This window comes from Choloepus didactylus, chromosome 1 (genome assembly GCF_015220235.1).
Source record: "Choloepus didactylus isolate mChoDid1 chromosome 1, mChoDid1.pri, whole genome shotgun sequence".
NCBI lineage: Eukaryota > Metazoa > Chordata > Mammalia > Pilosa > Megalonychidae > Choloepus > Choloepus didactylus.
Window position 1 is genome coordinate 4026061 of NC_051307.1, and position 21700 is coordinate 4047760.

Here is a 21700-nt window from a genome sequence, read left to right on the forward strand (position 1 = left end):
CTCATAAGTGAAGGAAAAAGAAAAATCCATCCAGAAAGAATCCAGGCCATAGTAGAGTTGCCTCTTCCTCAAACAAAAAGAGAGCTAAGAAAATTCCTGGGATTGGTAGGGTACTGTAGATTGTGGATAGATTCTTTTGCATCTCGAACTAAAGAGCTATACCAAAAATTACTAGAGGAAGAGCCTGACAAGATAGAATGGGAGGAAGTGGAAATAAAGGCATTAAATGAACTCAAGCAGGCACTGGTGCAAGCTCCTGTTCTAGCACTTCCTTCCCTCGAAAAACCCTTTCACCTGTTTGTTACAGTAGATAAGGGAACAGCTTTGGGGGTCCTAACCCAAATCTGGGGAGGCCAAAGAAGGCCGGTGGCTTTCCTTTCGAAGGTTTTAAATCCAGTCTCTAGGGGGTGGCCTGGGTGTGTTCAAGCCATTGCAGCAACTGCCCTTTTAGTAGAAGAAAGCAGGAAATTAACCTTTGGAGGGGCATTAGTAGTTAGTACTCCTCATCAAGTGAGAACTATTCTGTCTCAAAGGGCAGGGAAATGGTTAACTGATTCTCGAATCTTAAAATATGAAGCAATCCTAATGGAAAAAGATGATTTGGTCTTAACAACAGATCATAGCCTAAACCCGGCCTCCTTCCTCTGGAAGGGGCCTGAGCAAGTAGAGACCCCTGAGCATGACTGTTTAGACCTAATTGAATACCAAACTTGAGTCCGACCTGACCTAAGGGATCTTCCCCTGCACTCGGGGGAAAGACTGTTCATAGATGGATCCTCCAAAGTCCTAGAAGGAGAAAGGCACAATGGCTATGCAGTTGTGGATGGGATAACTTGTGAAGTAAAAGAAGCTAGCCGATTGCCCAATAAGTGGTCAGCTCAAACTTGTGAATTGTATGCACTAAATCAAGCCCTCAAATTATTAGAAGGAAAGGATGGTACAATATACACTGACTCTAAGTATGCCTTTGGGGTAGTCCACACCTTTGGAAAGATCTGGGAAGAAAGGGGATTAATCAATAGCAAAGGAAAAGAACTGGTTCATGGGGAATTGGTGAAACAAGTATTAACCAATCTACTCTTACCTAGAGAAATATCAGTGGTGCATATAAATGGACACCAGAAGGGACCTACTTTTGAGGCAAAAGGCAATAGGTTGGCTGATGAAAAGGCTAAGGAGGCCTCTCTCTACCCCCCTTTAAAAATAATGATCCTAATACCCTCTATCCCTAAGGAATTTGGGGTCCCTACATTCTCTGCCAAAGAAGTAAAAGAGTTGAAACAGTTAGGAGCAACCTTAAATGATCAGGGGAAATGGTTTCTCCCAGATGGCAGACAAATGTTAAATAAACAAATAATGAGGGAGATATTAGCAGTCCTACACCAGGGGAGTCATTGGGGGGTACAAGCCATGTGTGATGTAGTACTTAGACAATTTGGATGTGTAGGCCTTTATACAGTTGCTAAACAAATCTGTGAGCGGTGCATAATTTGTCAAAAAATTAATAAAAAGGTTTTAAGAAAACAGGTACAAGGGGGAAGAGAGCCGGGCCTGAGACCATTCCAGAGCATTCAAGTTGATTATACTGAAATGCCACCAATCGGTCATTTAAAATATATTTTGGTAATTGTCGACCACCTCACTGGATGGGTGGAAGCCTACCCTCTATCCTCAGCTACAGCATTGGGAACTTCTAAAGTTATCCTTGAACAAATCATTCCCCGTTATGGGTTAGTGGAAAATATAGACTCTGATAATGGCAGTCACTTTACCTCCTGTGTGTTGCAGAATGTCATGAGAAGCCTGGGTGTCACTTGGGACTTCCACACTCCCTGGCATCCACCATCCTCTGGGAGAGTGGAAAGAATGAATCAAACCATAAAGAAACATCTTTCTAAATTAGTTTTGGAAACAAAGTTACCTTGGATCAAGTGCTTACCTATAGCTCTACTAAGAATCAGGACTGCCCCTAGAAAAGAACTGGGAATTTCCCCTTATGAAATGCTTTTTGGTTTGCCTTTCCCCAGGTGGACTGGAGAGCTCCCCTCCCTAGACACAAAAGATCTTTTTCTTAAGAATTATATACTGGCCTTGTCTTCTACTTTATCATCTCTCAGGCACCGTGGACTGCTGGCTCAGACCCCGCCTCTTGAATTTGCTGCCCATCGACATCAGCCTGGCAGCTGGGTTCTGATCCGGTCGTGGAAAGAATCCAAACTTCAACCGATCTGGGAAGGACCCTATCAGGTCTTGCTGACAACTGAGACGGTAGTCCGAACGGCAGAAAGAGGCTGGACTCATTACACACGAGTGAAGGGACCGGTGCCTGAACCAGACGATAAGTATCCAGCAACTCAACCTGAATCCTGGAAAGTGACTCCTACCTCAGATCCCCTAAGGATCACTTTAAATAGGCAACAGTTGAAAGAACATACTAGGAGGGAGGAAGGGCTGAATTAAACCCTATGTTTGCATTGTGCTCTGTGTATAGCTTAATGATGAAATTGCTTATACTGATCATAATGTTCTATATTCAAGGAGTAACAGGTTCTGCTAAGCTGGTTATAAGTGTAGTCAAAGGCTTAAAGTCTCAAACTGTACAATTTGATGTTTGTCAAGTAATGAGCTGTAAAAATCTAAAACGTCAGCAACAACTGAGTGAGGAATATAAGCATTTATGTAAGCAGACTGTTCAAATAGAAAGCAAGATTGTTGGGGGGCGAACATTTGAGAGTATAACTTATGAGACACCTAACCCCTGTTATTCTTGGGACACTGCTTGGTGGACCACACAGTATGAGGGATGGGTCTTACCCAGGTTGGAGGAAAAACCATTAAGGGAAACTTGGCTGGAATTTAACTCTCCAGTTCAAATTGACCCCAAGGTCATTAGAACACTTAAGACCAAAGACTTAAAGCAAACCACAGAAATAGAGACAGGTTATGGAAATACAAATGCCTGGGTAGAATGGGGCAAACATACCATCCAGAGTCTAAACAGAAGTGACTGTTATGCTTGTACAACCAAACAACCCACTGTTCAGATTATGCCCTTCCCCTTGGGGATGAAAAAGCATGAAAGGGAGTTTAAATGTATAACACTCCTCTTTCAAAATGCTACTCCTGGTGAAAGTTGTAGTACGTTGTCCTCCCTTTTCCCTCCAGTCCAGAAGGGAAGTGTCAAAGCCATACCAGCGTCTCACCTCGGTCCCGGAAACCACTCTGCCTGTCTCTCCAGATGGGAAGAAGGGCTCCAGGATCTTGGTACCATGGCTCTGTGTACACAGGTGTGGAATGTGAGCAAGGATAGTACTGGCAACTTCTCCAGCCTAACTATACCCCGAGCAGGCCTCTGGTGGTACTGTGGGAAGGGCATCCTCTGGCCAACACTACCTGAAAGGTGGGGAGGAACCTGTGCTCTGGTTCAATTGGCTATCTCATTTACCCTGGCATTTGAAAGTAATAAAAAAGTACCAACCCAAGGCAAAGGAGAAAAGAAAAATGTACAAAGTGTACCTAGTTCCTTCAATAAAAAAAATGTTTGTAGATAGTATAGGGGTTCCCCAGAAAGTTCCTAATGAGTTTAAAGCTAAAAATCAAGTAGCTGCAGAATTTAAATCGTCCTTATTCTGGTGGGTCACCATCAATAAAAATGTCAATCATCAGCTAAAATTTATCAACTATACCAGGGATGTCATTAAAGAAATAGCAGAACAGTTAGATGCCACTAGCCGAATGGCATGGGAAAACAGAATGGCCCTAGACATGATGCTAGCTGAAAAAGGAGGCATCTGTGCTATAGTTGGGGGAAATTGTCGCACATTCATCCCCTATAATACCGCGCCTAATGGAACTATCACCAAAGCCCTACAAGGCTTAACAGCCTTATTTCAGAAACTAGAAAAGAATTCTAGCATTAACAACCCACTCATAGAATGGTTGGAAAATTGGTTCGAGAAATGGAAAGGAATTGCAACATCTATTTTAATTTTCCTTATCATTCCAGCCAAAATGTTTATAACAGCTGGGTGCTACATAATCCTGTGTGCTCAAAGGCTAGTTCAAAAACCCATCAAAACCACTAGAATCAAAAATAAGAAAGATCCGTATGATGAGGAATGTGAAAAAGCCCTTAGCAAATTTGAGAATCTAAAATGTGAAAACTAAAAGTGTTTAAAAAAGAAAGAGGAGGGAATCTGTAAGAAAGGAATAAGTTTCGTTTTCACATAGAGACAGCATGGAATAAGGGAAATGGAGGCAAAACCAGTTTAAACAAGCCCCAGACAAAGAGAAGAGAGAATCTGCCTGATGTAAAGAGACATGAGGTAGTATCAGAGGCGGGAACTCACAGCAAAAAAAATAAAAATTTGGGGGGGCATTGGCTAATCAGTTCAAAATCTCAATAATGAGCTAGTTGGCTCTCTGGGATTGGCTGTACAAATTAAAATCTCAAAAGATGAATTAGTTAGTGTTCTCGGATAGGCTGTAACCTCTGTAGTACCCAGTCAATGGGGAAACAGGGGAGAGACTTGCGAATTAGGAGTAGGGGATTTAAACATCGCCATTCTCTTCCTCTGGCGCGCCAGCCTCCCGCGTGTTTGGCTGGACGCCCCATCTTGCAAGATTGTAAATAAATTCTTTTCTCCTCCAGAACCGAGAGAGCGTTTATTCCCTTACAGGCACCGCTTTATTTCCGACAATGGCGTTCCCTTCTACTTAGGGGGATCTTACAAAAGTGGGGAGCAGATGTGCATGGATTAGTATGGATGCTTGTCCATTCTGATAAGTTCTCTCTACTGGACTGAAACTACTCTTATCACCAGGCCTTGCTTATCAACAACCCCGTAGGGTATTTCATTTTCTCAGAAAACCCCTGCGGGTCAATTGTTTTTGTCCTCTGGAAAAGGCTTCTCAGATAGGGGCCTTCTCCCAGCAACGCCCAGTGTGGGCAGCCATTTTATTTTACTTGACAGGCTATGGGGCCCAGATAACTCAACCTCATCGATCACTGCCTCTAACACAAGGGGCCTAAGATGCTAAAAATAAAAATCCCAGTAAGTAATCAGCATCTCAGCCCACCTGTAAGGTGCCTCCATGAGCCACATTCCCACAGCCACACACTAAAATTATCCAGGAGAGGGCCTGGGCTCTGACCCCACAGCCTCTGACCTCGGTTTCCAGGCCGTCCCGGGTGACCTCAGCAAACCCCGCACCCAGCTGACTCCGCTTTCTCCTTGAAAATTTCCGCGTATAATAAAGGTCTTTGTCCCCAGTTCCAAGGAAGTAACCTGTAGATCTTTGGAGTCTCCCGGGAGAGGAGTGCCTAGAGGGCCGGGACCACGCCTGACAGTTCATCACCCGAGGGGACCTCAGGGTGGGCCCGGCCACGCTGTGGCCTTAGGGTGGGGGCAGCTGCATTGAAAGACCCACCTCATAATTAGGGATCTGGAGGTGGCTTCAGCCTCTGGGCATGGATTCCACCCGTTACACCTGTGTAAAGAGACCCCATGGAAACTCAGGGCCCTCGAGCTCAGGGGCCTTCCACAGCTGACCAGACGACTGAGAAGACACATCCCGGGCCAGAACGGGGACACTTTCCCTCTCCACCCGGAGCTTATGGTTGAGGACCCCACCCCCGCCTCCGCCTCTCTCCTTTGGCTTCTTCTGATTCATATCCTTCTTTTTTTTTTTTTTTTTATTGAGAATGTTCACATATCATACAATTATCTAAAGATCCAAAGTGTACAATCAGTACCCCCGGTACCCTCATACAGCCGTGCATCCATCACCACACTTATTTTTTGTTCAATTTTTAGAGAGTTTTCATTACTCCAGACAAGAAATAAAGCAAAAGACGAAGGAAAAAAAAAAGAAAAGGGAACTCAAATCCTCCCATATCCCTAACCAACCCCCCTCCATTGTTGACTCATAGTTTTGGTATACTACATTTGTTACTGTTTATGAAAGAACGTTGAAATACTACTAACTGTAGTATACAGTTTGCAATAGGTATATATTTTTTCCATACATGCCTCTTTATTATTAACTTCTAGTTGTATTGTCATACATTTGTTCTGGTTCATGGAAGAGTTTCTAATATTTGTACAGTTAATCACGGATACTGCCCACCATAGGATTCAGTTTTATACATTCCCATCTTTTGACCCCCAACTTTCCTCCTGGTGACATATGTAATTCTGAGCTTCCCCTTTCCACCTCATTCACACACCATTCAGCACTGTTAGTTATTCTCGCATCTTGCTACCAACACCTCTGTTCATTTTCAAACATTTAAGTTCATCCTAGTTGAACATTCTGCTCATACTAAGCAACCGCTCCCCATTCTTTAGCTTCATCCTATATCTTCATATCTTTTATTTCATGTCTGTGAGTTTACATATTATAGTTAGTTCCTATCAGTGAGACCCTGCAATATTTGTCCTTATGTGTCTGGCTTATTTCACTCAGTATATTGCCCTCAAGTTTTCATCATCAACCCTTTTTTTTTTTTTAAGATGTTTTTGTTTACATCATACATTCCATCCTAAGTAAACAATTGATGATACCCTGTATAGTCACATATTTATGGGTTCATCACCTTCACCACTATCTATATAAGGGCATCTACATTTCTTCCACAAAGCAGGAGAAAGAGTCAAAGAGTGTAGAGAGGCAAAAGAAAAAGAAAAAAGAAAGAGGAAAAAAAAATGACAGCTAGGAAGCAGCAAAAGGAAAGATAACCTTAAATCAAAGTAGAATAAAGAGCCAGACAACACCACCAACGTCAAGCTCTCACACACCTCCCCTATCCCCCCCTCTTATCTGCATTTACCTTGGTATATCACCTTTGTTACATTAAAGGGAGCCTAATTCAATGATTCTGTTAGTTACAGTCTCTAGTTTATGTTGATTGCATCCCTCCCCCAATGCCTCCCCATTTTTAATACCTTGCAAGGTTGACATTTGCTCGTTCTCACTTGTGAAAGAATGTATTTGTACATTTTATCACAATTGTCAAACACTCTAGATTTCACCAAGTTACACAGTCCCAGTCTTTGTCTTTCCTCCTTTCTTCTGGTGTCCCACATGCTCCCAACCCTCCTCTCTCTACCATATTCATAGTTATCTTTGTTCAGTGTACTTACATTGCTGCACTACCATCTCCCAAAACTGTGTTCCAGATTCACTCCTGTCTTCTCCTATCACCCTGTAGTGCTCCCTTTAGTATTTCCTGTAGGGCAGGTGCCTTGTTCACAAAGTCTCTCATTGTCTATTTCTCGGGAAATATTTTGAGCTCTCCCCCATATTTGAAGGACATTTTTACTGGATATAGGATTCTTGGTTGGCGGTTTTTCTCTTTCAGTATCTTAAATGTATCACACCACTTCCCTCTTGCCTCCATGGTTTTTGCTGAGAAATTCACACATCGTCTTACCGAGCTTCTTTTGTATGTGATGGATCGCTTTTCTCTTGCTGCTTTCAGGATTCTCTCTTTGTCTTTGATGTTTGATAATCTGATTATTAAGTGTCTTGGCGTAGGCCTATTCAGATCTATTCTGTTTGGAGTACACTGTGCTTCTTGGATCTGTAATTTTATGTCTTTCATAAGAGATGGGAAATTTTCATTGATTATTTCCTCTATTATTGCTTCTTCCCCTTTTCCCTTCTCTTCTCCTTCTGGGACACCAATGATACATACATTCTTGTATTTTGTTTCATCCTGAAGTTCCCAGAGACCTTGCTCATATTTTTCCATTCTTTTCTCCATCTGCTCCTTTGCGTGTAGGCTTTTAGGTGTTTTGTTCTCCAGTTCCTGAGTGTTTTCTTCTGCCTCTTGAGATCTGCTGTTGTGTTTCCATTGTGTCTTTCATCTCTTGTGTTGTGCCTTTCATTTCCATAGATTCTACTAGTTGTTTTTTTGAACTTTTGATTTCTACCTTATGTATGCCCAGTGTTTTCATAAACACTGCCTTTATCTCTTTTGCCGTATCTTCTCTAAACTTTTTGAATTGATGTAGCATTAGTTGTTTAAATTCCTGTATCTCAGTTGAAGTGTACGTTTGTTCCTTTCACTGGGCCATAACTTCGTTTTTCTTAGTGTAGGCTGTAGTTTTCTATTGTCTAGGCATCTGATCTCCTAGGCCACCCCAATCAGGTTTTCCCAGATGAGAACAGATGAGAATTTCCCCTTTTAGCCATATTCAAATATATAATTCAGGGCTGTTAATTACATTCACAATGTTGTACTACCATCACCATCATCATCCCAAACTTCTCCACCATCCCAAGTGGAAACTGTACAATTTAAGCATTAACTCCCTATTTTCTATACCCACCTGTGCTGGTTTGAAACTGTTATGGACCCCAGAAGAGCCATGATCTTTTAATCCTGTCTTGTGGGATGGGACCTTTTAATTGAATGTTTCCATGGAGATGTGACCCACCCAACTGTGGGTGAGACCTTTTTATTAAATTATTTTCATGGAGGTGTGGACCTGCCCATTCAGGGTGGGTCTTGATTAGTTTACTAGAGTCCTTTAAGAGCTCATGGAGAGGAGCTCAGAGAAGCTGAGAGACATTTTGGAGAGAATCTAAGAATTTGCTCCCAGGAGAAGCTAAGAGATGACACAGACCCAGACACTTGGAGATGTGGACAGAAGGATGTTTGGAGATGCTAAGCTAAGAGATGAAGCCCAAAGTTTGCCCTGGAGAAGCTAAGAGAGGATCACCAGACACTTAGAGAGAAATGCCCTGGGAGAACAAGCAAGGATACAGAGTAGCTGAGAGAAGCTAAGAGAGACAGAAGCCCAGAGACACTTTGGAGAAAGCTGTTTTGAAACCAGAACCCAGGAGCAAAGGACCAGCAGATGCCAGCCACGTGCCTTCCCAGCTGACAGAGGTTCCCAGCTGACAGAGGTGTTCCAGACACCATCAGCCTTTCCTCAGTGAAGGTGTCCTCTGGTTGATGCCTTAGTTTGGACATTTTCATGGCTTTAGAACTGTCGATTTGTAACCTAATAAATACCCTTTATAAAAGCCAATCCATTTATGGTATTTTGCATAAGGGCAGCTTTAGCAAACCAGAACACCACTTGTTTCCTGGTAAACTTTAGTCTAGATTTTGACTCTATGAATTTGCTTTTTCTAATTATTTCATATCAGTGAGATCAAACAACATTTGTCCTTTTGTATCTAGCTTATTTAACTCAAGGTGTCTTCAAAGTTCATCCATTTTTTATTCATTTTTATTGAGATATATTCACATACCATGCAGTCATACAAAGCGTACATTCAGTTGTTCACAGCACCATTATATAGCTGTCTTCTTTACTTTTTTTTTTTTACTTTAATTTTTATTCTTATTATTTTTGTGTGTGTGGTAATGAAAATGTTCAAAAATTAATTTTGGTGATGAACGCATCCATGTTTTTATATGCGTCAGAACTTCATTCACTTTCATGGCTGTATAATATTCCATTGTGTATATATACCACATTTTTTTTTAAATTCATTCATCAGTTGAGGGACACTTGGTTTGCTTCCATCTTTTGGCAATTGTGAGTAATGCAACTATGAACATCAGTATACAAATATCTGCTCTGGTCTCTGCTTTCAATTCTTTTGGGTATATACCTAGCCGTGAGAGTGCCAGCTCTCTTGGCTTTTTCTGTCCTTTATCCTCTCATAAAGGACTCCAGTAGAAGGATTAAGACCTACCTTGAATGAGGTGGGCCACATCTCAATTGAAATAACCTAACCAAAAGGTCCCACCCACAACAGGTCCACACCCAAAGGAATGGATTAAAATAACATGACCTTTTCTGGGGTACATAACAGCTCCAAACTTCCACACTCCAACCTCTGGACCCCCAAATCATGTTATTTCCATATGCAAAATCCCTCATTGCATCACAGTATCACAAAGACTTCAATCATTTCAGTAACAGTAAATAAGTGCAAAGTCTCATCAAAATCATTTATAGGTGTGGTCTGTCCCTGGGGCAAATTCCCCTCCAGGTGTGAACCTGTGAAACTTAGAACAAGTTATCTGCTTCCAATATACAAAGGAGGGACAGTCATAGAATAAATGTTCCCATTTCCTTAGGGAGAAATCGGAAGGAAAACAGGATCACCAGACCCAAACAGTTCTGAACACCTGCAGCGCATACTTCATTAGATTTCAAGGTCTGAGAATCATCTATTTCAGGAGAGGATAATCTCAGTATTTTAAAACCAGCTAATTAGCAACTTTAATTCCTCTTTGCCATGTAATTTAACATGCTCACAGGTTCTGGGGATTAGAAAGTGGACATCTATGGGAAGCCATTGTTCTGCCTCCCACAAACATTTTTTGTTTGTTTTTTGTTTTCGTTTTTGTTTTTTGTTTTGTTTTGTTTTTTGGAAAAGAAAAAATAAAACTATATTTGCAGATGACAATTTTCTATGTAGAAAACCTGAAGAAATGTACAAAAATACTCCTAGAACTAAAAAGTGAGTTCAGCAAGTTCATAAAATACACAACCAAAAGTCTATCACATTTCCACATGCTAACAATGAACATACAGAAATTGAACTTCAAAACCTAATGCCACTTAAAATCCCTTCGAATGTAACAAAATACTTACATTTAAATTTAGCATACACAGGATATTTATGATGACAATTACAAAGTGCTGGTGAAAGAAATCAAAGATGACAAATAAATGGAGAAACACGTCATGTTCATGAATTGGATGAGTCAACATAGGAAACTTGCCAATTCTCCCAAAACTGGCCCACATTTTTATGCAATTCCCATTAAAATTCCAGCAGGCTTTTTGTTTGTTTTTTGTTTTTGTTTTTTTGTTTTTTTGTTTTTTGTTTTTTAGGCATAGACAAGCTTACTCTAAAATTCTAAAATTCATATGGAAAGGTATAGGATAGTTAAGTAATCTTGAAAAAGAAGAGTAAAGTGGGAGAAACCACAACACTGGATACAGCTTCAGAAATCAAGACAGGGTACTGGCAGACAAACAGACATGAAGAACAATGAAACAGAATAGAGAACCATAAATAGACCCACCACACAAATATGCTCAACTTGTTTGTTTACTTATTTTGGTTATACAAACATTTTTAGACCAAAGAGCTGAAGAGTATAGAGCACCAAAATTAAAAATTTTTAGCAAAATTGATTTTAATCATCAGTTAGTGAGGCAAAATTTTCTATTAGAATGACAGAAATGTCAAAAGATGACTGCTAAAAAGGAGAACTTTATCTAGATTTTGTTCAAGCGATAAAACTACAGTCTGGTACCTGCATGCAGTGGACTACTCGGCAGCCAATAAAAACAGCAAGGCAGGTCTATACAGACATGAATAGAGAGAGAATGGCATCATTGGTATATTACTAAATGAAAGAAGTAAGCATAAAACAATCTACAGCAAAGTCTGGAAGCACCACACACCAGAATGATAGCAGACACGTGGTCTGGTAGATTGAATTCTGGTGGGATTTGTTGATGTTCCTATATATGTTCTCCTTACTACTTCAACAAGCAATACATTGCTTGTATTAGGAAGGAGGGAAGATGGGAGGGAGGAAGAAGGCATGGAGGGGAGGGTGGGAAGGAAAGAGAGGGAAGGGGGGAGAAGCCTGAGATCAGTTTGAGAACAAAAATAGAGTAGAACTCATTGCAAGTAATGTGAAAATCATCACAATATCCCAGCCCGTGACCAAAACGCAAATAAGAAGTGGATCAGGATAACCTGTGGCCTTTGTGATTTTACAGCCTGAGCGCTCTTTCACCCTCGATTCTTCCTAGAGAGACTCGCCAGCTGAGGATGACCCCGGAAAAGTTGCCTTCACATTCTCAGTGTCCACACGACACACTGTTGCTTGGTTACACTCCATTTACAAGTGTGTGCGGGTTTGAAACTGTTATGTACCCCACTAAAGCCATGCTCTTTTAATCGAATCTTATGGTTGCAGACCTATTGTGGGTGGGATCTTTTGATCAGATTATTTCCATGAAGATGTGACCACACCCATTCAAGGTGGGTCTTAATTAATTTACTGGAGTCCTTAAGAGAGTTCAGGGAGAAAGAGAGCTCAGAACTGACATAGACCCAGACGCTTGGAGATGCAGACAGAAAAACATTTTTAGATGCTAAACAAAGAGATGAAGCCCAGAGTTTGCCTCAGAGAAGCTAAGTGAGAACCTACAGGTGCTTAAAGAGAAAGTCACTGGAATCAGAAGCTGAAAGGAAAACAACCTGGGAGCAAAGGACCAGCAGACACCAGCCACGTGCCTTCCCAGGTGACAGAGGTGTTCCATTTGCCATCAGCCTTTCTTCAGTGAAGGTATTCTCTTGTTCATGCCTTAGTTGGGACACTTTTGTGGCCTCAGAACTGTAAATTTGTAACCTAATAAATCTCCTTTATAAAAGCCAATACGCTTCTGGTATATTGCACTCCAGCAGCTTTCGCAAAACAGAACAAACTGTATTATCTAGTGTCCTATATCATCCTAAGAATGTCATGTATAAAGTCTTGCACACTAAAAAGATTCTAAGCATTTAAACCTGTGTTGTCCGATATGGTGGTCATGGACCACACTGGGCTTTTGAGCACTTGAGCTGTGCCACAAGTGTAAAATACTTACTGGGTTTCTTAGATATAGTAACTCCCCCCCCCCAAAAAAAAAAAGGAATAGAAAGTCTCTTAATTTTTATATTGATTGCATATTGGAATGATAATATTTTGACAAATAAGGATAAATAAAATTGTATTAATATTAATTTCATTTGTTTCTTTTTAATTTTTAATGTGGTTACTTGAAAATTTTAAATTATATATATATATGGCTTGCATTATTTTTCTTTTTTTTCTTTTTTTTTAATAGAGCAGTTGTAGGTTTACAGAAAAGTCATGCAGAAAGTAGAGTTCTATAGAGCTCCCCTCTCAGACACACAGTGTTTCCTATTGTGGTACTTTTATTACAATGGATGAAACAATATTATTACAATTATGCTATTAACTATAGCCCACTGTTTACATTAGGGTTCACTCTTTGTTACATAGTTCTACTGGTGTGTGTATGTGTGTGTGGTAACTTATATACAACCTAAAATTTCCCCCTTTTGAATATATACAATATACACAATTCAGTGGTGTTAATCCTCACCACCACCAATTACCAAAACTTTTCATCACCCAAACAGAAACTCTGTACCTGTTAAGCAATAACTTCCAATGCCCTCTCCCTCCAGCCCCTGGTAATCTCTAATCCACTTTCTGTCTCTATGAATTTGCTTATTCCCTTTGCTTTGTCCTTTTCTATCTGGCTCTTTTCACTCATTATGTCTTCAAGGTTCGTCCACGTTGTAGCGTGTATCAGAACCTCATTCCTTTTTGTGACTGAGTGACACTCCACTGTATGATTAGGCCACTTTTTTGTTTATCCCTTCACCTGTTGATGGACACAAGGGTTGCTCCCACCTTTTGACAGTTGTGGATAATGGCAGTAGGAACACCGATGTGCAAATATCCCTGCTTTAAATTCTTTTGTGCATATCCCTAAAAGTGGGATTGTCAGATCACATGGTAATTTTATACTTAACTGTTTTCCACGTAGTACCTGCACCAATTTACGTTCTCAACAATAAAGTATGAGTGTTTCTATTTCTCCACATCCTATGCAATGCGGGTTCTTCCCTGTTCTATTATTGGTTAGTAATGGCCGTTCCAGTGGGTGTGAAATGGTATCTCATTGTGGTTTTGGTTTTCATTTTCCTGATGGCTAATGATATTGAGCATGTTCTCATGTATTTATTGGCCATTTGTACATGTTCTTTGGAAAAATGTCTACTCAAGTCTTTTTTCCCATTTGTTAATTGGGTTATTTGTTCTTTTTGTTGTTTTGTTGTAGGAGTTCTTTATATATTCTGCATATTAAACCCTTATAAGATACATAGTTTCCAAATATTTTCTCCTATTGAGGGGGTTATATTTTTACTTTCTTCTTAAACTCCTTTCATGTACAAAAGTGTTTAATTTTGTTGACATTCCATTCATCTATTTTTCTTTTGTTGCGTGAACACAAGGTCCTGACATCTCCCCATGGTTTCATCGAGGAGTTTTAGGTTTTAGTTCTTATATTTAGGTCTCTGATCAATTTTGAGTTAATTTGTGTATACCGGTTGAGGTAGGGGTCTGCCTTCATTCTTTTGCATAGGGAGATCCAATTCTCCCAGCAGCATTTACTGAAGACACTGTTCTTTCCCTGCTGAGTGGACTTGGCAGTCTTGTCAAAGAGCAATTGGCCAATGTGGTGAGGGTTTACTCCTGGGCACTCAGTTCAATTGCACTGATCTATACATCTGTCCTTGTGCCAGTACCATGCTGTGCTGGTTACTGTGTGTGATGGTTAGGTTCATGTGTCAACTTGGCCAGGTGATGCTACCCAGCTGTCTGGTCAAGCAAGCACTGGCCTAACTGTTGCTGTGAGGATGTTTGCAGCTGGTTAATAAACCAGAAGTCTGGTTTATTAAATCATCAGTCAATTGATTGCATCTGTGGCTGATGACATCAATGAAGGGCTTGTCTTCTGCAATGAGAGAATGCGGTCAGCTGGATTTAATCCAATCATTTGAAGACTTTTAAGCGAGACGGAGGACCTTCGCTTCTTCTTGGGCTAACCAGCGAAGTGTTTCTGAGGAGTTCCTCGAAGTTGCCAGTTCATTCCTGAGGAGTCCATTGAACATCTTTATTGGAGTTGCTAGTTTGCTGCCTGCCCTATGGAATTTGGACTTGTGCATCCCCGCAGTTACATGAGACACTTTTATAAATCTTATGTTTATAGATAATCTCTAATTGATTCTGTTTCCCTAGAGAATCCTAACTACAACACTGTGGCTTTGTAATAAGTTTTAAAATCAGAAAGTTTGAGGAGTCCTCCAAGTTTTTTCTTCTTTTTGAAGATGTTTTTGGCTATTCAGGGCTGCTTAGCCTTCCATAGGAATTTGATGATTGGCTTTTCCATTTCTGTGAAAAAGGCTGCTGGAATTTTTTTTTTTTTTTCTGCTAGCTTTTCACTTTGAAAAGTTTCAAACCTACATAAAAGTTGAATGAGTTGTACAATAAATACCCAGTTACCTTTCACTTAGATTCATGAGTTGTTTTTATTTCACCACTTTGTCTTCTCTCTCTCTGTGTGTGTATATATGTGTACACATACAAACACACTATGTATACTTATATATATATACACACACAAACACACTTTTTGTTTTGCTAAGCTCTTTGAAGTGAGTTGCAGACGTCATGACACTTTGCCCCTAAATACTACAGTGTACATCTTTTAAGAATGAGGATATTTTTCTAAATAGCTAAAGTACCATCAACCACCTAAGAAAATTAAAGATTCTGTAATGTCATCTAATACATGGTCCATATTTACATTTACCCAATTATCCCTGCTAAATACATGAAATAGTGGTTGTTTTTTTGGAGAGGTATACTTAGGAGGAATATAATTAGTTATAGAAGAGTTCTTATTTTTAACATGGATCTAAGAATACAATTTTTTAGGGTTTTTTTGTTTGTTTCTTTTGTTTTGTTTTGTTTTGTTTTGTTTTGTAATGGAATCAGGTGTGGAATTAGAGTAAACTTGGAGTTATGGAAGTTCACTGGTGTCTTCTATTCCATCTAAACTGTCTAAGAAATAAGCTAATGTTTACATTCATTTTAACTATAGAGCGAGTGAAATTTTTAATGATAATAAAATTATAAGTACAAGGGTAGCTTCACATTCTTTATAGTTCTCTTGTCTGACTCAGGTTAGCATGTATTCTGTTGATGTGTAGATCCAAAAATAGGTTTCAAAAATTCCTTTCTTTGGTACTAATTTCCTTACTGTCAGTATCAAAGAAGGGAAATTTTTAATCATTTCTTAAGCCTTTTGAATTGATGGGGCCTCGTTAGGAGTTGCACTTGTTTGCTGTGTCAAGTGGCCAAGGGTTTATATCCCTCTGCATTTTTGTTCCTCTGTCTCCATATTCATTAACACCATTAAGCAGGTAGAAGAGGAAGCATCTCATCTCTGCTACCGCTCAGGTCTGTTTTAGTGAGGCCACTGCCTTTGGAGATTTCTCATTTAACATTTGGAATTTTTTTTGATGATAGTTTTTTTTTTTTCTTTTTAATTTTTATTGGGATTCTTCAGATACCATACAATTATCCAAAGATCTAAAGTGTTCCAATACAATCAGTTGCCCCTGGTACCCTCATACAGCTGTGCATCCATCACCACACTTAATTTTTGTTCAATTTTTAGAACTTTTTCATCACTCCAGACAAGAAATAAAGTGAGAGATGAAAAAAGAAAAAAAAAAAAAAAAAAAGGAAACTTGAATCCTCCCATATCTCTAACCAACCCCCCTCAATTGTTGACTCGTAGTGTTGGTATAGTACATTTGTTACTGTTTATGAACGAATGTTGAAATACTACTAACTGTAGTATATAGTTTGCAATAGGTATATATTTCTTCCCTATATGTCCCTCTATTATTAACCTCTAGTTGTATTGTCATACATTTGTTCTGGTTCATGGAAGAGATTTCTAATATTTGCACAGTTCATCATGGACATTGCCCACCATGGGATTCAGTTTCATACATTCCCATCTTTTGACCTCCAACTTTCCTTCTGGTGACATATATGACTCTGAGCTTCCCCTTTCCACCTCATTCACACACCATTCGGCACTGTTAGTTATTCTCACATCTTGCTACTGACACCTCTGTTCATTTCCAAACATTTAAGTCCATCCTAGTTGAACATTCTGCTCATACTAAGCAACTGCTCCCCATTCTTAAGCCTTGTCCTATATTTTGGTACCTTGTATTTCATGACTATGAGTTTACATATTATAATTAGTTCTTATCAGTGAGACCCTGCAATATTTGTCCTTATGTGTCTGGCTTATTTCACTCTGTATATTGCCCTTGAGGTTTTGTCATCAACCCTTTTTTTTTTTTTTAAGACGGTTTTGTTCACACACCACACATTCCATCCTAAGTAAACAATGGATGGTTCTCTGTATGGTCACATATTTATGTGTTCACCACCTTCACCGCTGTCTATATAAGGGCATCTACATTTCTTCCACAAGACGGGAGAGAGAGTCAAAGAAGGTAGAGAGGCAAAAGAAAGAGGAAAAAAAATGACAGCTAGGAAGTAGTTCGCTAAAATTTTGATTGAAATTGTATTGAATTTCTTTTTCACTTTGGGTAGAATTAATATCTTAACAATAGTGTTCCAAACCATGAACATGGAATATCCTTCCATTTATTTAGGTCTTCTTTAATTTGTTTCAGCAATGTTGTCTATTTGCTGCTTACAAATTCTTTACGTCCTTGGTTAAATACATTCCTGTATATTTTATTCTTTTAGTTGCTTTTGGAAATGGAATTTTTTCTTGATTTCCTCTTCAGATAGTTTATTACTAGTGTATAGAAATATCACTTTTTTGCATATTGATGTTGTACCCTGCACTTGGCTGAATTTGTTTATTAGCTCTAGTGGCTTTGTTGTGAATTTTTCAGAATTATGTATGTATAGGATCATGCCATCTGCAAATAGGGAGCATTTTACTTCTTCCTTCCCTGTCTGGATGCATTTTATTTCTTTTCCTGCCTAATTGCTCTGACTAGAACTTCCAGAACAATGTTGAATAACAGTGGTGGAAGTGGGCATCCTTGTCTTGTTCCTGATCTTACAGGGAAAGCGGTCAGTCTTTTACCATTGAGCATGATGTTAGCTGTGGGTTTTTCATATATCTCCATTATCATGTTGAGAAGATGCCCATCTGTTCCTATTTTTCTAAGTGTTCTTATCAGAAAGGGGCACTGAATTTTGTTAAATGCCATTTTTATCTTTCTTTTTTATCTATGTTAATTGAGATGATCATTTGGTTTTTTTTTCCCCCTTGTTCTATTAAAGTAATGTATTACGCTAATTGATTTTCTTACATTCAACCACCCCTGCATATCTGGGAAAAATCCTACTTGCTCATGGGGTATAGTTTTTTTAATGTACTGTTGGCTTCAGTTTGTTAGCATTTTGTTGAAGATTTTTGCATCATATTTATAAGGGATAATGGCTGGTAATATTATTTCCTTGTGATATGTTTATCTGGCTTTGATATTAGGATGATGCTGGCCTCATAGTATGTGTAGGGAAGTGTTCCCTGCTCTTCAATTTTTTGGAAGAGTTTGAGCAGTATAGCTGTTAATTTTTCTTTGAATATTTGGTAGAATTCACCAGTGAAGTTGTCTGGTCCTAAGCTATTCTTTATTGGAAGGTATTTGATTATTGATTCAGTCTCTTTGGTTATAATTGGTCTGATTGAGATCCTTTATTTCTTCTTGAATCAGTGTAGGTAGTTTGTGTGTTCCTAGAAATTTGTTCATTTCATCTAGGTTATCTAATTTGTTGGTATATGTACCAGTTTGTATAGATCATGTCCTCCAGAAAAAGCCATGTTCTTTGATACAATCTTGTGGGGGCAGACATATTAGTGTGGATTAAGTTGGAATGTTTGGATTAGGTTGTTTCCGGGGAGATGTGACCCACCCAACTGTGGGTGATAACTCTGATTAGATAATTTCCATGGAGGTGTGGCCTTGCCCATTCAGTGTGGGCCTTAATGATTAGTTTACTGGAGCACTATATAAGCTCAGACAGAAGGAGCCAGCTTGCTACAGCCAAGAGGGACACTTGGAAGAATGCACAGGGGCTGAGACAGGAACTGCAACCTAGAGAGGAGCATCTTGGGAGAAAGCCATTTTGAAACCAGAATTTGGAGCAGACTCCAGCCACGTGCCTTCCCAGCTAACAGAGGTTTTCTGGACACCATTGGCCATCCTCCAGTGAAGGTACCCGATTGCTGATGTGTTACCTCGGACACTTTATGGCCTTAAGACTGTAACTGTGTAACCAAATAAACCCCTTTATAAAAGCCAATCCATTTCTGTTTTTTTGCTAAACAGCAGCATTAGAAAACCATAACAGTATATAATTGTTCCAGTTTGCTATGCTGCCATTTTGCAAAACACCAGAAATGGATTGGCTTTTTTTTATAAAGGGGGTTTATTTGGTTACAAAGTTACAGTCTTAAAGCTATAAAGTGTCCAAGGTAAGGAATCAACGATTGGGTACCTTCACTGGAGAAAGGCCACTGGCATCTAGAAAACCTCTGTTAGCTGGGAAGGCACATGGCTAGCATCTGCTTGCTCCCAGGTTGTGTTTCAAAATGACGTTCTCCAAAATGTCAGCGTCAGCTTTCAACGGCCGTCTTCAAAATATCTCTCTAAGCTGCTCTCTGTGTTCCTTCTGTTTGTCAGCTCTTACATATGGGTCCAGTGATTTAATTTACCCTGAATGGGTGGGGTTAACACCTCCATGGAAACTATCCAATCAGAGGTCTTGCCTACAGTAGACTGAGTCACATCTCCATGGAAACACTGAACCAAAAGGTTTCAACCTAATCAACACTAATACGTCGGCTCCCACAAGATTGCATTAAAGAACATGGTGTTTTGTGGGACATAATACATCCAAACTGGCACAACAATTGCTCATAGTATCCTCTCATAGTCTCTTTTATTCATGTGAGGTCGGTGGTAACGCCCTGCCCTTTCACTCCTGATTTTAGTCATATGAATCTTCTGTCCTTCTTTGTCAGCCCATTTAAAGGTTTGTCGATTTTATTGATCTTTTCAGAACAAACTTTTGGTTTCATTGATTCTCTTTATTGTTTTTTATTCTCTATTTCATTTATCTCAGCTTTAATTTTTATTATTTCCTTCATTCTGCTTGCTGTGTGTTTAGTTTGCTTTCCTTTTCCAGTTCCCCTAGTTCTGTGATTTGAGCTCATTCTTCTTTTGTTTTTAGTTAAGAAAATTTTGAGTGTGTTATTAGAGTGGTTGCAGATTTTCAGAAAAATCAGGCAGAAAGTACAGGGTTCCCATATATACCCCTCTCACACACACAGTTTCCCTATTATTAACATTTTGCACTAGTGTGTTACTTCCATTACAATTGAAACAATATTATTACAATTATGCTATTAACTTTATCCCACTGTTTGCATTAGGGTTCACTCTTTGTGTTGTACAATTCTATGGGTTTTGTGTTTGTGTGTGTGATAACTTACATACAAACTAAAATTTCCCTTTTTCTCCCTTTTCAGATATAGAATTGTCATATTACTTATTCACAAAGTTGTTCCTCCATCACCTCCTTCTTCTTTTTAAATGTAAGCATTTGTAGCTACGTGCTGATTTGAAACTGTTATGTGTCCCATAAAAGACTATGTTCTTTTTTTAATAATATTTTTTATTGTAGCATATAACATATATAGAGAAGTGATAACTTTCCAAGTGCAATTTAACAAGTAGTTAGAGAGCAAATTTCAAAGAATGCTATGGGTTACAGCTCTACAGTTTCAATTATTTCCTTATTGTGAAATGTAACATAGATGCAGCAGAGACTGCAAAAAGCAGAGAGAAGCAAACACACTTCCGCACTTGGGGCCTCCATACCTACCTGAATCTCTGCAGCACTGTAAGTGCCAGCTCTCCCCACCCTGGATTAGGCTCTATGGCTGCAGAGAAAAGAGTCTCAGGAGAAAACTCAGGGATAAAAATGGAGGAAGTGATGTTTCAGCCTGAAATTACTAGAAATCTCCAGGAAGCAGAGGAAGAAGACACTGAAGAACCAGAGAAGCCCTCAGGCCAGCTAAATACTCCTTGGAGTGATGAGGAAATCAGGAGTTTCCTTCAGGAATGGGAATCCCTTGAACATGTGATGTATCCCATTCAGGAGAAAAAGAATTATGTGCTGTCGAAATCAATTGCCCAGGGGCTCAGGAAGAGGGACATAAAGAAGAGCTGGAGACAATGCCTCCACATGTTGATAAGTTTGACGGACTTATATTGGACTATACATGAGGCCAACCGGAAGCCAAGGACTGAACCCCTGCCTTGTCCTTATGGAGAGGCCCCACACAGGATAATGGAGTATAACCAGGAGGACAGCATCTCCACAGGTTGCCCCCATGCAGACATGGCCAACCTTCCACCTCCCAAGTTCCAGCTCCAGGCCTGCACCATCTTCGTGTGCCCTGAAGAGCTGATGTGGACTTCCCCACATGTGATTTACATGGAGAACCCTCAGGTACCAGGATGGGTGCCCTGGACTCCAAGCCCTCCATGGTCACCTCCATACCTGTATCCTGTTGTTCTCCCGGAAGACCCCACACCCCAGCTGCAGTGGTCGACCGCCTCTAACTGATGCAGATCCTGGTCTTTACTAAAACTTAAACCTGGATCCCAAATCTGTTTAAAGAATAACAGAATATCACAGATCCATGAACTCATTCCATCTTAATGATGTTTTTCTTCCAATCTATTAACGCAAAATAGTCTATTATTTATTTTGGTTTTCATTAATTCTTTTAGCAATATTTTTTTTTTATTTTCGGTGTACAAGCACTTTATATCTTGGTTGGATTTATTCCTAGATTTTTTATTATTTTAGTTGCTCTTGTGAATGAAATTTTTTCCTTGATTACTTCTGATTATTCAAAGTTCATGTATAGAAAGAGTAAAGATTTTTAGCTGTCGATCTTGTACCCCACCACTTTTCTGAACTCAT